This window comes from Melozone crissalis, unplaced genomic scaffold (assembly GCF_028551555.1).
Source record: "Melozone crissalis strain CALT ecotype California unplaced genomic scaffold, PUWL_Pcris_2 ptg000023l_1, whole genome shotgun sequence".
Lineage (NCBI taxonomy): Eukaryota > Metazoa > Chordata > Aves > Passeriformes > Passerellidae > Melozone > Melozone crissalis.
In genome coordinates this window covers 30,132,007-30,153,080 of record NW_026535801.1, presented here as the reverse complement: position 1 = coordinate 30,153,080, position 21,074 = coordinate 30,132,007, and the positions used below count along the sequence as shown (strand labels likewise).

The 21,074-nt window shown below is 46.5% G+C and overlaps 1 protein-coding gene across 3 annotated transcripts in view; it reads left to right on the top strand.

The window, feature by feature from the left end:
• Positions 1-839: 839 nt before the first annotated feature.
• Positions 840-21,074, top strand: part of LOC128938218 (rho guanine nucleotide exchange factor 17-like) — a 44,984-nt gene continuing 24,749 nt past the window's right edge. For 2 of the 3 annotated variants that reach the window (XM_054278353.1, XM_054278354.1), the window contains exon 1: positions 1,258-1,346. The gene's annotated coding sequence lies outside the window, so the exon portion shown is untranslated. Of the gene's footprint in view, positions 859-1,257; positions 1,347-21,074 lie in introns of those variants that run through there. The other variant, XM_054278355.1, reaches the window with a different exon arrangement.

Genomic DNA, 21,074 nt, shown 5'->3' with positions numbered 1-21,074 from the left:
GAGGCTTACTGAAGAGGTTTCATATGTTTTATTTGTAATTGAAGAGCCTTCAGTGGAGGATGCTGTGAGCCCAGTGCCACTGAAATCCCTTTCTACTAAGGTTAAATAGGAGTTTGACAGACTTTAGAAAGAAAAAAAATGTATAATCAGGTGTGGAACACATAGAAAGAGTTCAGGGTTGCTATGCTATTTATTTCTCTCCACAATCAACTTTTCTCTGCAGAATTTAGGGTTTTTTTCTAATTGTCTTCAAACAAACAATACCTTTACTTAGTCTGGATCACTTAACAAAACTCATGAATGTGAGCAATTCTGATCAGGGACCCTCCTTTTAACATGTCTCACCAGTCCAGAGCCTGCCTGTTCAGAATGAGATGAACACAGGCACACGTGTATAAGTCCAGTAACAAGACCCAGCTCAGTCTAGCATTACATGACAGAGCCAATGAACTGCGGTACTTAATCCTAGAAACAATCAACATAACTATTAACTTGCCAAGTCCTTACTGACTGAAAGGGGAGAGGTTCAAGCTGTCATGGTTATGCCTAAAATGAATGATCAATTAAAATAGTTGTAAATGCAGGATACAATTAATTCCTCGCCCAGAGCAGGGCTAAACGGAGGCGTTCCCACTGCCTTGGCTTTATTCTCATAGCAGCTCCCCTCTTTCCAGAGAGACTGCCCGTCACGTGTAGAGCCTGTGGCGGCTGATGCAGGAAGATAGTCAGGAGAGTCACCAGAGCCGTGCTCGCTGTAGGACAAAAGAACGTGCGATCTGTGACCGGAGATAGGGACTCCCGAGGTGGCCGGTCTAAAGAACAGCTACCGGATATGGAGAATGAGGGATCCCAAGCACCGTAAGAGGAAGCCGAGGCTAATCTAAGCCGCGCTCGGACCTGCCCGGCACTGTGGGGAAGGAGGGGCGCAGGGCTGGGGAGAAGGGCGGGCGCCGATAGACGAGCCCTAAAGCCGAGGCTGCAGGGCCGTCGGCTCGCAGCCCGCGGGGACCCCCTGCCCTGCCCCGTCTCCTCAGCACCGCCCGCTCCCGGCCCCGGGGGACGCCCCGCGCTCTCCCCTCAGCCCCGCTCGGGGCGGGGCTCTCCGGGGTGCCCGCGCTCCGTCCCCTCAGGCCCGCCCGCTCTGTCCCCTCGGCCCTGTCGGGGCGGGGCGCTGGGGCCGGTACCTCGCCCGAGCCGCGCCCGCCGTTGCCGTGGTGACGGGCTAAGCCGGGCCTGCGAGCGGCGGGCGCCGAGGGGCCGGGCCGGAGCCGACCCGCGGCTCGGCGCTGCCGGGCGGGCATGCACAACAAAGGCGGCGGGCGACGCGTCCCGGGCGGGCTCCGCAGGTAGGCAGGTGCGGGCGGCGGGCGGGCGGGTCCCTCTCGGCAGCCAGTCCCGCAGAACGTGTCCCCACCGCCCTGATGTGGGGGGAGAGCGACCGGGGAGCGAGCTCCTTCTTCGGCCCCGGCCCCGGCCCCGTCGCACCTTGCGGGCGCGGGGCTGCAACAAAGGCAAATGGCTGCGTGGCGGGGAGGGCTGCGGGACCGCTCGTGCAGCTCTCGGTGATTTATCTGTGCGCTGGTCTCGTTCCCCAGTCCGGCGGGGCCCCTCGGGTCCCACCGGCAGCTCGGCGTCCAGGTCGGGGACGGGAGCGGGGGATACACGCGCTTCCCAAGCCCTTGCACACCTGCCCCGGCTGACACCTGCCCGCTGCCGGGGCCCGCATGTGCCCGCACCCCGCGCTCGCTCGCTGCTCGCCCCGGCACCGGGGGCTCCGCTGGCGCGGCACGGCACGGAGCGCTCTGCTCTGCCCGGGAGCTGCTCCGGGCGAGCTCGGCCGCTGCTCTCGGCTCCTGAAACTGCACCCGCAGGGACACAGAGCTTTAAAGGCGACTGGAAAGAGCCTTGGAGGTGCCTGGGGGCTTTTGGTCCTGTGCAAGGTGGGAGATCGTATGCTGGTGCGGTACTGGGCTGAGCTCAATCGTAGGGAAGGGGTGGCTGGGCAGCACCTGGCTCTTTAAATCTGCGAAGTCCCAGTGAGTAATTTCTTAATTAATTTCCATGTGATTTCAGCTCTAAGACGCATTCTCCCAAATTCATAATAGGTTTTGATACCTGAGGTGTTAGCAGGAGCATCTGTTTGGATCCAGAGAGGTAGAAGTTTTACTGCATTATTGAAAACAGAATTCCCTGGAGGAAAATCTCTAAAATTTGCTCCTACCATTTACACTGCAGCAAGGCAGCGTGGGTGCATCTACACTTTAGCCTTTCCTCATTTCCTAGTAATTGTGGCACTGAAAAGCATTGTAAACAACTCTGCTTGTTTGTTGGTATTATAGTAAGGCCTGAGGGCTTGGTAGTGGTTTCTTTCGCTCATGGTTCTCAAAATGCTTCACAGACATCAATTAAGACTGGGAGCACTGCTGCAAATCTGGGGAGGTTTTATTGATCTCATTTTACAGATGAAGGAGCAGATAAGAGTCCTAGAAAGATTTAAGTCAAATCCAGAACCTAAGCATAGATTCAAAATTCCCTATTTAGGGTGCTGTTTCCCACCTTACTTTAAAAATGTTTCTCCTAATTTCACTGGCTGCTCCATGAGATGATTTGGGCGCTGTCAGCCATGTACTCTCTGGGATTTTGAGATACTGCTCTTGCATATTGCCAAAAGTGATGCACCTTTAGTGCCATACTGTTGAGAATAATGGTTTCTGAGTAAAACAAGTCTCTCTTGTTTGATTTGTGCTGAGGTAGAACCCAAGAGCTCTGTTGTGAACAAGGATGCGTTAGGCAAGGCATTATGCATCCAGACAGCAAAGCTTACACAGAGCTGATGAGCCAGATACAGAAAGCCTGGGTGTCTGCTGTGGTTTCCTTGGTAAAATCCCTCAAAAAGAGACAGGGTCTCTCCTCAGTAAGGCTCTTTGAAGGGTATATTGCCAAAAGCAAAATAAGTGATTCATATTGTGCCTGCAACTGCAAAGACTCCTGATCCTAGCCTGGTTTTTGAGTTTGTCCACTTGCTTGCATGGCCCAGACAGGAGATGGACTGTCTGAGATCTGGTTCACATCCGTAGGCATTGCTTACATTGATCTCCTTTAAGGCCTTTAACCAGAGAATCCCAGCTGCAGTCTCAGATTTAAGGCTTGCCTCTGTCTGTAGAGCACCGTACAAGATAACAACGGTAGCCCCAAAGCACTTATAAAGTTTTAAGCTCCTTAAGCTTCATCTGTGTAAGAAAAGCCTGCTGCAGACTAGGTGATGATGCACAGCTCCCAGTAGTCATGGAGAAAAGGGAAAGGAATGCTTTTATGGATTTTCTGAGTTTATTATCCATTGCGAGCTTGCTGAGTCTGATTTAGTCTAACAAGATAGTCTGGAAATCCTGATTTCTTAATATTTAAGTTCGTAGGAGATCAAGTTGCACTTCAAATACAGCTTCCCCAACTAAACAGTTACCATCCAACCTCAAACACCTCAGTGATGCAGGTGTAAGAAGCATTGCTGATTGATGGCAGGCAAGATACAGCATCACAGTTGGTTTCCCTTCCAGTGTTTCAGAGGACAGTTCTTTTAGAGGAGAGACAGCAAGCATAGCTCCAGGGCCTCCATGGCTGGGCATCAGCCAATTACTGTCATATCAGATTAGCCCTATGGCATATCAGCACACATTTTTGTTAATACAGATGCAACATGACTGTTCCATAGTATTGATGGAATTATTGTGTTTACAGCCCTATAACATGACTAATTGAAAGGGAGGTTCTGATTACAAAACCATGGACTTCAGAGGTGATTTCTTCTGCAGCTTTTGAATGGGCCAGTTTGGAACTAAGAAATAAACTACTAGAGGACATAACCCAGTTTTTATTTTCCATTGATGAAGTTACCCTTTTGGCAAGCTCTTGGGGGAAAAAAAGATCCTCTATCATAAAAGAAACAGGAAGATCTTAACAGGTTTTTTTTCCACCTTGCCAAGATCCTGTTGCAGTATAACCTGTGCTGCTGTAGCTGTTTCTTGGCCTACAGCAAAAGATCTAACCTGCCTGTGCCCTGCAGGAGTGTAGCCCTTGGAACCAGCCTGGAGATTTCCTCAGCTGCCACTGCAGTGAGCACATTCTCCTTGTCCAGAGCAGCTTGGCAGCAGCAGTCGTGGGTGTTAGTGAGGTGAGGAGGCATCACATGCCGTGCTCCACAGCCAGGATTGGGAAGCTGTCCACAGCTTGATGAGTTTTCTGCTCCCAGGTCACCTGCCAGCATTCAAGGGATGTACCCGTTTGTCTCTGGGAATAAACTGGGCACCTCTGGCCAACATCTCCACAAGTTTTGCAGTCCCTGCTTCATAATTAGCCCAGTCTCAGCTTCCATCTGCTTTTCAGTTTGCAGTGGCCCTCGCAGCTGGTTCCTGGCAGCCGTTGTCACCTTCCAGCACAGGAACAGCTTTAGCTCTCAGTCTTGGGAGGATGGACAGGGCTGTCAGGATCGGTGAGATAAGGAAAAATAACAAAGAGGTAGAAAACAGGTACATGGGCACAGAGAGGGAAGGTGGGCTGAGGATGTATATGACAATAAGGGCAAAGTGAAGTGACAAGGTGGGAGGCACTGCAAATCCTGAGTCTTTGTGGGAGTCACAGACAAGGTGGGATGTGGAGGGAGCCGGCTTGTAGGAACAGGGTGAGAGATCTCTGCTGCCAGAGACAGATTGCATTACAGCTGCCAGCCCCTGCCCAGGCTTCAGAATGTTCAGCCAGCCCGAGCCACTGCACAGGGCTGTGCAGCATTTGTTATTTCCCAGACATGCTCCTGTAAGTTACAGCAACAAAGGGTGAGTATCCCTGGGAACTGTGCGGGGGTCAGTAACCTTGTCCACAGCGCCGTCCCTGCTCGGGAAGGGCCCTGGGAAAACGGGTGGCACCACAGCAGGCACCAGCATCTGTTACATGAGGAGGAGGGGTTTGCTGCTCAAGGACAGAAAGGACAGTGGAAAGTCTGTGATTTCAGGAATTAGTTATGAAAAGCTGGGATCCTCAGGCTGAGGTAATAAGAATAGCTGGAGAATTAGGCAATTCCCATATTCATGAGCTGACTGCAGTCCCTTTGCCAAGGCTGTATTAAATACACCAAGGGGCAGAGGAGTTTTCTGGCTTTGCTAACAGCTGCTTCAAGGTGAAGCACAAGGGGAAAAAAAAATCTCCGCTGTCTGCTGATATTCTTTGCCATGTAACACCTCAGGGCCCTTTGCAGCCCTTTTGGAACCTTTGTTTATTTTCACATTCTAGAAATAACTTGTTTGGGAACTCAGTGGTACCTGTCCTAAGGATTTCTCTCCAGAAAGGGACTAAATGTTCTAAAGCTTTTGAAATAAACCCTGTCCTAGATGGGAAGTCAAGGAGCAGCAGTAAATTTTTTCCTACAAAGAAAAAACATGGCTTTTTGTTTTTAGCTAGAGAGAGTGTCTACGCCCTTGCCTTTTCTGCTGTTGAAATGCTTAAAGAAACGTGTAAGCAAAAATCCATTTTTCCTTTGGGATATGAAGCCTCAGCAGATGGTGGTGGGAGTTTGCAGGCTCGGTTCTTTGTCAGTGCTTGCAGAAGAGAAGCAGCCTGACACTGCTCTAGTGTGGATGCAATGCTAGAGCTGCTCCAGTCAGACACTGCAGCCCATCTTGTGGCTTCCCTGGCGTCTGGGAGCAGTGCTGGCAGTCTCCTGTCAAAAGTAATTTGTTTACCACACAGCAATCCTGCTGTTTCTGTAGGCATGTTTAGGAAGCCAGTTAGCAACTGAAAGATGACAGTGGCTTTGACCACAATCAAGTGATTCACAAGACTCAGAGTACACACAGCTGAACTTTTCATGCAAGGTTCTTCCCCGAGGAAAAAGGGAATTAAAGACCCTCAGACACTGAGCAGAGACAGCTCCATTCAGACCTAGCACCGAAATGATACACATTAATTTCTAGTATCACAGCCTGTTGGAGCTGTTGTGTCAGATTTGTTTGCTGGCTTCCCAGCTTGTTGAAAGGACAACTTCCCTACCATTCCCTCTACTCAAGTCCTTGCTTATCTTAAGGATCATTACGTCTCAATAAACACACCTTGCAGAGAGGCCTAGAGACAGAGCAGTGGGTCAGAGTTTGGCTGGAGTGGAATTAGCACTACCCATGGCTGGTACTGGATTGAAGCTGAGCCCCCTTGATCAAAAGGGTATCAATGCCTGGAGATATCAATCAGCTCTGTGCTGAAACACTGTTTTTGTTTGGGGTGGTGTGGCTGATCCTTCCAGCCTGCTCCTAGGAGTAGACAGAAGCAGCCCCTTCCAAGGGGAGATCTGTGTTGAAAGAGCCTTTCCAAGAAAGTGCCTTGTAAGAACCTGGGAGGCAACTGTTTCTCATAAAGGATCAATAGAGTTTCACTGCTAATCTGTGCTGTGGTAGTTTAACCTGAAAAAAGCCCCTCAGGCCTGAACTGAGACATCTCAGTTACAAGCAGATGAGAGCACTCCCTCAGGAGCCCTGGTTTGCGGTGCTTAACTGTTTTGCACTGATGTGCCCCCTTTTTACCACAGCTGCTGCAACAGCTCTGTTCTCTGTGGACAGTCAGGGCTCAGGTTTCCACAACACAAGATAACCTGTCAGTAAGCCCCAGAGTGGCACTTCTCCTCCTACTTATGGGCTAGATACAGCTTTGGAAATTGCTGCTTTATGATTGCAGAAGCCATACCTGCAGTGGGGAGACCTCACAACACAGTACTTCAGCTTCCCTAAAAGCTCAGTATCACTGAAAACAAGCATCAACCAAAGTCACAGGAGAGAAAAAGAAAGAAAAAGAAAATTTATTTTTGAAAGAGGAATGGGTAGGCCATAGACTCCTTTTGATTAGGAGCCTCTGAGCTGATCAGCTTTTTAATACTGAGGTGCACAGCTTGCTTGTTTGATCTGCCACTGGAGTTTTGGAGCACCTTCCAACAGGAAGAGTCGATGTCTCATTCCTGGCTCTGAGAACCAGGTCTGCCAACTCAACAGCCAGTCCTGTCTCTCAGTGAGGATCTTCTGCCCTTTATTCTGGGTTCTGTTCTTACCTGGGTACCACAGAGCCATGTTCCCAAGGGAGACAGTCATTGCTTATCTACACAGTGCTGTGATATTTCTGGTCACATGCAGACAGTGGAGCAATAACTCTGCAACACTTTTTATTCTGGCTCTCAGCACACTCCTCAGGCTATTCTTCATTACAGAGTAGCATGAAGTAAATCCATAAAACAGACCTAACCCGGCCAGAGGCAGCTGCAGGCACTGGCATAGCCCACAAGCACACAGCAATCCTGTTCATGCTTACAACAGTGCAGCATACATTAGTGCATGCCTTAGATATTTTTTTTCATTTAGGATGGCTTTTGACTTCCATAGGAAGAAGATCCCTACTCCCCCTGGCTTGTACAGAGGGATGAGAGGGATGAGACTCAGAAACTTCATTTCCTCTTTGCCTAAAAGCCATTCTTCTACCTGTATCTCCTATAAAGACCATCAGAGCACAGTCCCTTTTGAGTGAAGTAACATTCATATCAAAACTCCAGTTGTACCTCAAGCTAACACTACCTTAAAGAGCAATCCCTTTGAAGAGTGTACAAGTATCATACCAAATCAGATCAAAGTTGTTGTAATAGGAAAGACAGATGAGATTTATATCTGGAGAGAAGGTCTGCTATTTTCAGATGGAAATTAGAAAAATGAGGGAGGTTGGTCACTAGATACGTGCTTATTAAGGGACAGATTTCTGTTTGCTTTCCTTGCTGGATTGTTTTGAAAGATGTGAGCACCTGGTTTTGGTGAAAAGCTGAAGCACATTCTGTGATAATATGGCTGTGACTTTTAAGGTGCTGAAGACTTTTAAGAATGAGGCTTTTGTGCTGTTCATTGGTGAATGTGAGCATGGTTACAGATGTGGATATGTGGTAATAAAGTGGTTGAACTTCTGAAAGGCATACTGGGGTAAGGCCAGGTCAAGTGAGACCTCCACTTTTCCGGACAGGGAATAAGATCATGGTATATCTGGAAATACAACTCTTAGTCCATGGTTCCACCTGCAGAACCATAGTACACCAATTTGTAAGACAGCATTAACGATCCACTTTGGATTATCTCTGTAGATTACCATAATTATTATATGGTGAGCATGTCCATGTGGAAGTGCCCTCAGCAGCACTGTATGTGTGCAGACTGGTGTTTGCCACACATGGTATTTGGTAGCTGCATCATCCTGCTGACATTGGCATAGCTTCCGTAGGTGGAAGCCACACACAGGGTGGAGTGACAGGACATAAGAGGTTCATAAAGGTGAAAGCTGGACAAGCACACTGAGCTGAAATCTTTTGCTACACACCATCTATAGGACTTCCCCAGATTGATTTGTTCCATCCAGTCCCTCTCTCTTTTCATGACAGTTTCCAGCTGAACCAAACTTTGCATGTGCCGTGCCACTGGCTGTCACCATCAGTTGCCTCTGGGTGCCAGTGTGGCAGCTGCCTCGCTGCTTCAGGCTGCAGTGCTGGGTAGTTGGACACAACACTGTGTGCAGTGATGAGGAATGTGCTGCCTGTGCTTCACCCATCTCCTTCCACTCAGTGAGAATCAGGTGCTCCTCTCAGTCACAGCAGTGCTGGGGCTGTGGGGCAGCAGGGCCTCACAGAGTCAAGGTATCAAAGTTTGGGCAGTGAATGCTGCTTCAGGTTGAATTCCTGCCTTATAGCACAGCTCCAGCTCATAATTGACACAGGACTGGAGCAGAGCTTTAATGGGAGTGCAAGTGGCTGTGGCTTTGGGGAAGGTGATACTCTTCCTTCAGCTTCTTCACCAGGGATGTGTGGGGGTCAAAGGATAAGGAGTTTGTAGGAAAGCACAGAAAGATGGGTTGAGAGTCTTATCAGGCAACAGGATAGCAGAAGGTGCTCTGTGGCAGAAAAAGGCATTTCTTTAGCACCTAAGAGACTGTGTAGCATGGGTGGCTGTGCTTAGCAGTGGGGAGGAGAGAGGAGTGCAAAGGCAGCAGGATAACACAGGGGAGCAGGGAACAGGCAGGATGAGATGACAGCCAGAGCTGATGAATGGAAGTTGTGTGTTCGCTTGGGAAGTCCTTGACTGGGAGCCCCACACACAAATGCCTGGAGCTTTTGAAAGTCAGCACATCAAGCACCAAAGCAGCAGCTGTGCAGCATGACTCCACATGAGGAAGAGCAAGCAGCAGAATGCCTGGCTCCTGAAGAGGTTGGGCTCTTACTCTACCCTATCCACTCTGCCCATTTTGCCATTCCTGCTGCTGTTGGAAGTATATAGCATCTGGAAAAAGCAATGCCCTTGTACAGTGCCTTTGGCTTCAGGAACGTTCCTACAGTGTTGAATTCGCCCCATAGATTTTAATTACTCTCCACTGTGATAGTAATGAGAGCCAGTGGAATTGTACTGATTTTATTTCCTTTTAATTTGTTATGATGCTCTGGATGCAGATTAACTTTCCCAGCTCGATACATATTATTGATTCATTCTGCCTCGTGTTGCAGTAAATGGCTTGAAGAGGGGTGGGCTGATTTCACTGTAGCTTTTCCTGTAGTGTTCTCCTCACACTGGCAGTAGCAAAAATCAAGTATCCTTGCTTGCTTCCGAGCAGGTTGTTTACATCCATGCAAATGAGGGTAAACACTAGCCTGTGGTATTGCTTCTCTGTATGCAATAGTCTGGGTCTCCCAGCTGCTTTTCTGTTTGATGTACTGACTGTGAGGACAGATGAGTGGTCATCAAAGCTGCTTGTGTGGGACGTCACCCTACTGAGGGATCCTCCTCCACTTTGTTTGGAAAAAGACCCAGCACTCCTTGATGCAGAGTATTTAATGTCTTTTTTCCTGTACTCTTACATCACTGAAGTTTTAATGGAGATGAGAAATTGAGTCCGTGTTCTCTTAATACAAAACCCTAACAGAGGTTGAGATCAGGAGGCTGAGACAGTGTCTTGCTGCTTGTAACAGGGATGACTACAAGATGATCTGCAGTCCCACTAGCAGGAATTTGTTCCACAGGCTCAGTGACCCCCTGGCTCAGTGGAGCCAGGCTGGGTGTGCCAGTGCACTGGTGGAAGTGCATGACCAGCCCTGGCCAGGAGCCACCTGCTATCTCTGCACCACACAACCTGCTGCTCCCAGCTGCTGCTGGTTTTCTGGGCCTGGCTGCAGATCTGGTGCTCCACCTCACTGAGTCAGCTCACAGGGCAGGGCAGTGCTTGGAACAGTAGGGGTGTCTTCTGTCCCCCGTGGTCTTCCTATCCTACATCATCTTGGATAGGAGAGATTCAAAAAGAAAGAAGCTGGACTCAGCAGTCCTGCATCCTTCCACATGCCAGCCCATTGGCACAAACTGCAGCAGGAATCCTGGGGTTCCAAGGCTTATCTTAAAAAGTTTCCTTATCCACAGCCATGCTCAAACCACTCCTTTGTGGTATTCTAACTCTGTGTGTCCTTAGAGCATGAGACCTCTGTGCCCCTCAGGGAGTCCAGAGGGACACTGACTGCATTGCCTGAGGGTGACATCACCAATCAGAGGCCATTGGACAGGTCAGTGATTATTGTCTGGTCACTGATGATGGTTATCAGTGCCTTGGAGTCATTCCTTGGAACAGAAACTGAACCTAGGCCAGAGTAGCTTTGCCTGAAATTAAAGTCTGAACAGTACCTTCAGATGTGAAATGTTACTTGCTTCTCTTGCAAAATAATCCACCAGTTCTGTGGACAACTCTAATGCACAGGAACACGTCCACTGACCCTGCAGCCCTGGGCAAGATATAACAGTGAGGAGGTAAATATCAGTTGGTTGTGTCTCACAGCTGACTCCAGGACTTAGAAGCCTATATCCAGTTAAAGCAGCCAGGCAATTAACATCAAAAAGTTGAGTCTGGTCTTAACCTAGTGCATGTCAAAAGAAGCCTCAAATTTATCTCAGTGAGTTTGCCCTTGCACCCTTTATCTCCATCTTGCAGAAGATGCATTTCCAGACTTTTCTGTGTGTACTTTGTCCATAGAAGCACGGTGGCAGCAATCTTCAGTTTTTCTTGATCTCCAAAGAGAGTCTGTGCACCTACCTACTGAGGTGAATTGGGGCACAGTGAAAAGTCAGATACAGAGGATTAGATCCCAAACATCATGCTAGGGAGTTTGGGGCAGAATCCTGCAGACCCTCAGCCATGGACACCCATCATGCTTTAGCCCAGCAGTGTCACTGTGTCCTTGTACCTGGCAGCACTTCCCCAGGATACTTGGCATTCATTTAGGAGGAGTAAAAGCTTTGGGGCCTGGTGATTCACCAGAGAAGGTTCTTATGCTGCCTTAGGCAGAGCAGTACAAATGCAGGGTTTTGGCTTAGTTCCACCATATCCTTAGAGAAAATAGAAGAGAATTTAAGATTTCTTTTTCTTTTTACTGTATAGACAAAGCCAGGTTTCTCACTTAGCTGGGCCATCAGTGGCACTGAGTGTGCCTTCAACACACCAGCACCAAGGACAGAATTGGGAGAAAGGCCCTTTTACTCCCTCACTTGTATCCCAGAGAAAGAAATGTATCTCTTTGGGCAATTTACGAACTCTTTTGTGAACCCAGCCACTCCAGTGTCCCCAAAATTCTAGCCAACTCAATTTCATCTATTTTATATCTCTTAGGTTAAAAAAAAACCCTCAAAAGAACAAGCAAACTTTAGGAAAAACATCTAAGTTTTCCTGTTCTTGATTTGCCTTCTTTTCTGCCTGGAATAAGAAGTAGGTTGCTTTGTGCCCTTCTCTTAACTTTTTTTTTCAGTGTTTAGGCTGGGAAATGAACTCTATCCCAGCTAAAATCAGGTGTATGTTTAAACAGGCTTCAGCTTCCACCCTTCCTCAGAAGGGTTTGCATTGAAATGGACTTTGAATATCTTCCTGAAAAGAATGGGATTGTGTTGGAACTGGTAAAACTCTTGCTTCCCTACTTCTCTTGCAGTCCCTATCTCACAGAATCGCTTGAAAGGAAATGGCATTTCCTCCAGGATTTGTGATTTTGTAGTTTTTGTTGTTGGTTTGGGTTTTTTAATACTAAAATCCTTTACTCTCAGCTCCCAGTGGGAATTCCCTGAAGTACTCTCACCTGAGTGTACCTCAGGGATGATGCCTTGCTTAGAGAAAATGCTATAAATTCCAGCTGGTCTCCTGCAGGAGTAAAGCAAAGGAAGCCACATAGCAACTGCTGTTGTCTGGCTGGTTAGAGGGCACTGTGCCTCCTAAACCAGCTCCCAAGGCAATTGTGCCTAGTCAGGAGCCCTTTCCAGGAGAGAGCAGATGATTATTAAAAAGGAAAAAAAAAAGGCAAGAAAGAAGGAAAAGGAGAAGAAAAAAACAATGAAAGATCAAAAGCAGCTGCAAAGACAGAACACACACAGAGTTATGCTGGTGGTGGGTAAAGAGAGACATGTGTGGGTCATGGACTGTTCTGATACCATAGTCCTGTCCCTGCTACTTCAGAGGGGAAGACAGAGTGTCTCTCAGGGCACATGTCCCTGGGCCATGCCAGCTTGTGCTCAGACAGTGGCATGGAGCTCTTACACCTGAGCACAGGTCTCAGAATTAAGTTTATTTCAAGTAATTACATTTCAGTTTTAGGAAACCTTACCTGACTTTCCTTGGTTCTCAGAGACTGCCAGGAGAGTTCTTGCAGATGCTGGAAGGTAGTTTTATTTTGGCCTCTTACAGGTAGTGGAGCTGAAACGCAGGAGTTGGAGTGTCTTGTCTCAGGAGATGAAAAGCAGATACCAGTCTCATGTGTTACCAAGTTACAGTTTGTTCTCAGCATCTCCCACTCTGCAGCTGTGAGAGTTACACAATTAGCTTCATTCACACACTTCAGGGTGAGAAGTCACAACTTCAGTTTGTGGCTTCTCCAAATGTCTTAACCTATGTCCACAAAAAGCTCAGGAGTGTAAATCAGTGTTGTGTGACCTCCTGCAGAAAGGCTGTTAACAGACAGCAGGAAGAGAAAGTGCTGCCTGCATTTCAAGGCAAGGGTGAGTTGGCTTTAATTTTTAAAACACTTTCACAAGTGATTGATGCAGCAGTATTTTTGGAGAGGAGAGGAAACTGACAGTCTTCTGGTGCTATGTCAAATGCCTCATGATGCCAGTGGTACATCAGAGTACCTTTACCAACATACTTCAGACTCTGGCTAAAATCATCTGCTCTGGCTGAAGCAGGAATGGCATCTGGAGGTAAAATCTGGCATGAGGAAATCAACAAGGCATCACAATCTCTGTATTCATTAGGATCTTAAGTCAAAGGCTGTCTTGTGTTCAGCTGTCCTAATGATCTATAGGCACTTTACCATCAGCACCTCACAAATTCCTAGGTGCCTGGCTGGGGACAAAGGAAGGCAATGCTTTGAAAACCAGAGCTGGAGCTGAGAATAGTACTGGCTGTGAGGCCAGCTTCCATCATCACCAACTGGAAAGAGAGAAAGTGATGAACTTCAGAGAGGGTCTAGAACTGTAGATAGTGGAGAGCCCATACCAGCAGCTGGGAAGCAGGAATATGTCCATCAATTGGTTTTTCCTCTTTGTTTATTAACTGCAATTCCTCTGACCTCTGCAGGAGGACATACAGGAAGAGGAGTATCAGCCATCTTATTACAGTGCCTTATTTTGCTGCTGCTTTACATGTTTATCAAAGGTTTTACCATTGACATCAGTGGAGTTAAAAAGAGCTCTTGGTTCGTCCAGTGAGACCAGATTAGGTTAGCAGGATTCTGTTCCAGGGCTTCTGACATGCTTCCAAAACCCAGTCCAGCCACTGCCCGGGCTGTGGGTGATTTGATTCTGCTGGTGCTGACAAAAGCCCTGAGCAGCAGCAGAGATTGCACCTCAAGAGCTGTGTACTCAAATAGTAGTGCCTACTTCTTAGTGCACCAGGCTGATTTATTTTCAAGCATAATGATCAGAAAAGCAAGCCAACACCCTCAGACATCCCTAGCTTGTGGTGAATATTGAAAACTAAACCTGATTCTAGTAAGAATTGAGGAAAATGGAGCTATTATATTCTGCAGAAGTTGGTCGCTGAGGCAGAATGTTTCATGCCCTGGCAAATGTCAGTGACATTAGCAGGCTGGCTTCCATTTGAGAGACGTGGGTGATTTTCGCAGCTGGATGACCTCAGCACCAGCAGCCAGGGCCTCTCACTTCACATGCAGAAAGCCCTTCAATCTTTAACTAGCCAATCTTTGACTTCATCTTATTTAAAGATTTTAGGCACTGTGCAGTGCTAAAGAGGATCTTGCTGAGCTCCTATTACCTCAGCAGCAGCTGATATGTAATGAATTATTCAAGACTAGCCAGTTCCTTCATCAATTTTAATAAATCAAGTTTTCCACCATGTCCTCAGCAGTGCTGCCAGCTGGGATATGATGAGGTAAGCCCATTATTCTTGAGGCCTTTTTCATTTGGTCCAGGTTTACATACCTGAGGGCCTTGGTAATAACCAAGGGATTAGCACCAGACAGTGCTAACTTGGGGTAGATCTACAGGGAGCAGAAGAGACAGTAGAACTCCCCATCTCTTGGGAGATCACAAAGCTCTGTCTGTGCACAGGGAGGGTGGCTTTGCTTCTACAGAAACAGACTCAGCTGCTACATGCTGACCCCCAGAGCCGTGTCACCCTTCAGGCAGATGGCCTGGACACCACAGCAGCTGAGGGGCACTTCCCATCTTTCACACAGACTCACTGTCATGGCATTGTTCCTACATCTCTAATGTTTCTCCAGGACAGGCACACTGTGATGTTTGTGAAACAATCCCATTTAGGAAGCACCTCTGTGGATCAGCCATCAATGTAACACATGCACACATTTCCCCACACAACTATTTATATAAACACAAAGCAGCACCTCTCCTGCAATGCAGACATGCCATCCAGGCTGCTGATCAACTTCTTCACAGAGCAATAGTTCCACAGCCAACACTGAGCTGAGCTGGTGGCTGTTGTGAAGTGTCTTTCCCTGAGCTCCTGCTCAAACTCAACAACAGCAAATGCTTCCTGACACTGAAGTGCTTGTAGCACTTTCTGTACATCTCTTGAATAGACAGGAACAAACTTCTCTCTGTTCATTACCAACCTCAATATTGCTCATTCTGTTTTTTGCTTCTCTCCTGACTGCAGAGGAACCAATTTCATAATGTAGTCAAAGGCAAAAAGGTGCTCTTTGTCCCCTGTAGAATTTTTTTATTACATTGTGCTACACTGCATAAAGAGGTGAGAAAAGAAGAAATGGGTCTATTACTTCTCCTCTGTAAACTACAGGTCAGCCAGGGTAGGGTATTTCTCCAGCCCAGGTCTTGTAGAGAATTTGGCACTTATGGTCCTTGTCCCTCCTGTACACAAGACATGCAGGCTTTACTGAAGAGGAGCAGAGCATTCAGCCCAAACCCATTTCTACTATGGCTGCATCCAGCTCTGTATTCAGAGAACTTACATTGTCATGAGGACAGTCAGATAGCTGCACTTTACAGCACTTGCAAGGAAGGCAGAAATCTCCATAGGTGCTTTTATTATCATGTCTTTTAGGAGAGAGAAGATGAACTGCTGAGGAGGAGAGAGGCTGGACGCAAACAAGAATGAATTGTTTACAGTCCTGGTGATAAATTCAGTGCATGGATTAGTCCATGATTATCTAACCTGCAGCATCTCTGTGGTGCATCCTCTCATGAATGTGCTTCTGGTGAGGCATCCAAGCAAAGCAGTTTATCCACAGAGCTGGCACCAAAGCTCTGTTTGATTGATGGATGAAAGACAGACCTTGCTGAAGGAAGGTCACAGTTATGAGAGATTTATTGATTTGCTCTTTGGGGATGGACCATAGAAGAATAGCACCTAATTGTGAGAAGTATGAGGGTGGTTCCTCACAGTGTATTAAATAGCAATAGCCATATATCTGTGTTTCAAGAAGTGGGAAGGATGTTTGCAGATCCTGCAGCCATTGCACCTGCTGGCTCTTCAAGTCTGCCTCACAAAGCCATAGGGCTATTTCCCATGCCTAAGCCATTACCCCTAATCACCACACCCCTCACTTCATTTATGGAGTTACACCATGGTGTTTTTTGGGCCCAAAGTATTTCAGCTCCTTTATACCATCATTAATCCTGAAGCTCTTTAATTCTCCCCATGTCTTTTTCCCCCAATCAGTTTTGTGCAATTCTTAGATGGTAATTTTTATTTACTACTTTCTACTTTCCCAGTGTTTACATGCATAACAATCTAGTTTTCACTTTTCCAATAAACAAGAATCCTATTTTTTTCAAACCAATATATTTACTTTCCTTAGCCACAGGATTGTGCCTATTTGAACATTTAGGGGGTGAAATAAAGTTCCCAATTATCATTTGTATTTTTCTAGTAAAATTTCCCTTCATTACCTGGCTCAGTTGTTTTCAGCTCTCTGAAGCTGACATTTTAGAGTTGTAATGAGGGGTAATTGGGTTGCACAGGGCTCTGTTTGCACACAGCAAATGTAACTGTGTGGTGATCATTGGTAACTAAGCAACCAGTTATGTTTTATTTCTGTAATCAATTCCTTGCTATCTGTCAAGATTAAGTCTAACACAGCATGTGTCCACGAGGGATACAACAATTTGTGGAGTTAAGAACCCATCATCTAAAAGACTAAGAGCAACAGCAGCACAAGGCCCCTGACTTACTGCTCTGACTGTAGTCTCTTAGAGACATGGAACCTTTTTCTTTCAGTGCATGGGAAATTTTAGAGACTTGATGGTTTAAGTAGGAGAAGTTCATTGGCTGCCACATTTTATTCCTACAATTCAGACAGTGACAGCCAACCTATATTTACCCTTTATCTGTTACAGCAAGTTGTTAACATTCAGAGGCTCTCTTTGAGAGTCAGAAGGCCAAGTGGGACAGGCTTGAATTGCTTTGGTCCTACATCCTGGAAGGTCACCCAGCAGTGGTCGCTGCAGGGGAACTTCAAAAACTCTTGATTTTCTGCTCACTCATTCCATGGGAACATTTGTTTCTTCTATTTAACTGTGGATTATACTCACCAATTTCAAGGGCTTGGAAAACTCCTTGTCAGGAAGCAAGTAAGGATGGACATCTTCCTTCCAGGAGGGAAGGTGAGGTGGAAGCCAGACAACAGGGCAGGTTGAGACAGGAACCTTGGAAAAGGGGCACAGTCCCACTGCACATAAACAGGAAAGGTGGAGTGGGTCCCATGATTGAATATTTTTTCATCCAAAAGGCCTCAGAGAAACCTGTAGTTCCAGTGCAGCTCTGATGTCACCAAAGCAGTAAAGCCAAGCAGGTCAGAATAAGCACACACAGCACAAGCCACTCAAGGGCCAGGGCAAGGGCTTAAATGCAGCTCCCAGGCCAATGGGGGGCAGGAGCAAGGGTGAAGGTGCCAGATGAGACTGGTCAAAGTCATTAGTGGCAGCTGTACAACACTCCTCAGCCTAAGCTTGCATCTGCCCTGCTACCCAAAATCTGTTCCAGAGGAATCACTAGGAGACATTTCATAGAAAAGAAATCCATTTTAGCTTCATGCAAGAAAGAAAACGTGGTCCATCTGGAGCAGTTTGTAACAACTCTTCCACCTTTGTCTATCTACAGCAAATGTTGTATGGGGCTTAGAAAGAAATCTTTAGAAGCTCCATCTCCAGACTCCATTTGCAAGTATCCTTGTTGCTGCTTGCTGAAAGGGGCCATATGGATTTTGTACTGAACGTTGCATAAATGCTAGTATGCAAGTATATTTAGAGGTGACATATGGGCAGTAGTAAATGGAAATGAGTGAGGTTTTTGGTTCAGATTACACAGGCAAGTTCAGTGAAGCAGATGCACCAGTATGTTACTCAGGAAGCTTCATTATCTGGAGTCCCAGGTTCAGATCTTGATTGGGTTTTTTCTGCACCTGCTTGTGCTGGCTGACTTTGTCAACAGTGCTAATGTTTGGCAGCAGATGTAGAAAATCTTGAAGACTTCAGCCATTGTAAGAAAAATCCCACAACAGTCTGATCTGGGTTATACTGTAGATCAGTCAGAGACAGCAACCTTTATTCTTTGGGGTCCTGTAGGTACAAAGTTATTTGCATCAATTTAGAATTATAAAAATGATGCAAATACAGAGTTATTTGCATCAATTTAGGAAAAATTATGTTGTAGTTTAGTAGCTGACAGAACAGCCTGCTATAGCTAGTAGATGTAGGAGATTGTTTTACTTTTGTTTGAATCCTTGCAGAAAACCAGAAAGTCCTGGGTGTGTGGGAGTTTGTGAGCTTCAGTGTCCTCAATCAGGGAGGGTGGCACAATTCATTCTGGCACAGTGTGTCACAGCTCCTGCTGTCCTGCCCCAGCCAGGGAGCAGGAACTTCCCCTGTGCTCAGGAACAGGTGTTTGAGCTGGATCTGAAAGTTCTGAACTGAGACCCATCTGGCATCAGATGAGCTGGTATCTGCATAGTAACTGGCTGTGTTAAACCATCTCCTACTCTACTCTTTTTTATTTTTCAGTGTTTGGGGAATTTACTCATAGAGCCTCAAGCAAAAAAAAAAAAATCCAAGTTGAGCAGAGATGGAAATTTTCATGAAGCTGTAGATAAGGCATCCCCTTTGATGATAATACCACAATTTTATCTGCTCTGATTAAAAGGTTAATTAGATTTAGACCTCTTATGCACAAAGAAAAAATGACAGCATCCTGACAGATTTTAGGAGCTTGCTCAGATGTTGTCTTACAGCTAATCCACTCTGGTCACTACAGTCCCCTCTTCTGTCACAGCCTGATGCCTCTTTTTTACAGCCTCACCTCCACATTAAACAGCAACCACAAAGCATTTGCCACTGGTCCTGCCAGCTGATGTGTCCTTTTTAAAGCCTACTCATTGCACCATGTGCATTTCTCTTTGCATAGGGAAATAGTTAGCTTTGGATGTCACCCAGTCCTATGGAGGCAAGTGGGAAGATGGATTATGTTGGCAGCAATCCATCCATCTGTTCATCTGCCAACCCTAATGTTTAGCTTTTCAAGCTCCCAGTTGTCTTAAATAATGCTGACCTACAGGGTCTGGGGTGGGAAATGTCACATGGCTCATTTAGTCTTCCATTTCTTAAGTGGTGATTAAACTTTCTGAGGTGTTATAGATACATGCAGGAATTGTTGATGGACAGTACTCAAGAGGTTGGGATTAAATTCTTTTCTGAGATGCTGTGTTGCATGAGACTCTTACCACAATGTTGGCTGCAGCATCTCCACTGTATCTTCTCAGAGTACTCCTTAAAAAAGGTGTTTACAAGGGATTCCTACCTGTTTCCCATGAGAGATTAGATGTCTGCATGAACAATGTTTCCTTTCTTTTGATTGGTATTGTGAAGTTGTATCAATAGTGTGGTTTTTCTTCCTTGCTATGCAGCTTTGGGTAGGTGTGTGTATTTTGTGACAACCACAAAGGCTGCAAACACTGGGTGCTGTGTTATTAAAAAAAACCTGGCTGGTTGCCTGCAACTCTGCCTTGATGCTCTTGGTTTAGTTTTTAGCACTACTTTGGTAAAATAAATGTGCATGCAAGAACTCTCATCAGCTACTATCATCTATGTCATATTTTTTCCCAGTTGTGAAAAAAATAAAGGTTAACAAGAATGTAGTGACCTTCATTAGGCTCTTGGAATATTTTGCAAAATGGCATGGAAGTAATGGTACCTAACTCAGGCTGTGAGAACCCAGAGCTGGTTGGGAACTGCCAGCTTCAGACCCTGCAGCAAGTTACTGGCATGAGAAGTGACATGGAGTGTCTTGTGATTCTGGTTCCAGGGTAGGTCTTCATCACACTTAATGTCATGTGGTCTGTATGATGTAGCAAATATTTAACACCAGCAGCACATGGAGAAGGAATCTGATTCACTATCCTTCTCCCTCACTCTCTTAGGAAGAGCTGCAAAATTGCTGCATTTATTCTTTTCTTCACCATGTTACAGTTGCAAACCTGCACTGCATGAAGATGTAGCTTGCACAAAGTGTCTAATAAATCTGAGCAAATAAAAACATTTTCTTACAGCTGGCTTTAAACGAGGGGCATGTTCTGCCCCTCTTCCATCACCTTTCACTATAGTGTAGGGTCTGGCAAACCAAAAAGGAAGAGTCCCATGGCAATATTGATAAGTTAGAATATACAGATGTGGTTAGGAACATCCCAGGAGTATATGTGTTGGTATTAATCAGTCTTAAAATTTGTTTCTTAATGATGACTTTAAAACATCTCCAGTAAACCATGACATGATGTGTCTAGGGGAGATGTGTGTGGTGAGAAATCCCATGGATCTGTACTGCCTCCAGTCTGATCTCTCCAAATGCTGTTCCTGTGGGGTCACCTGGGTGTTAATGCCCAGCTGGTGTCAAATACAGCCTAGAGTGATTCTCCTATCCTGAACATATCTGATGTGGTTTTAAGTCTTGATATTGTGATCTCAGAAACCTTTGGTGACCAGCTGTTTAGGGCAAATGACACTTGGAAAGCTGCCCTGTGGAACATGTGCTCCTCGCAGCATGCTGGGATTTGTGCCTAAAGCCATTTATCCCTGCACCTCCATGTGGAGGAACCCAGAGCTCCAGCCAGTCCAAATGCCATTTCTGCTCAGCCCTACGCTGCTCTGGGCAGTTCACTGCTGTTGTTTCTCTGCAGTCACAGAACTGCTTGCAGAAAAGTAATAGCTGCAAACGCAGCAGAACAGCAACTCCCCAGAGGCAGAGATCCCATTTCAAGAAGCTTTTACGTTCCTATCACCTTCTGTCTTCCAGTGTAGTAAACCAGTTCCTGTCCTTGTCTGTCCCTGCTGGTTTGTGGTGATACTCTTTCTTCCATCCACAGCACTCACAGCCCTCCATCCCCTTGCTCTTAGCTGGGGAAAGGGCAGGACACTGCAGCTGGGTCTGTGCTCTCCACCCTGCCAGCAGTAGGTCAAACAGAGCACTTAGATGTGCTAATTGCAAGTCACAACATTTCCTACAGGGAACACATCAGCTGG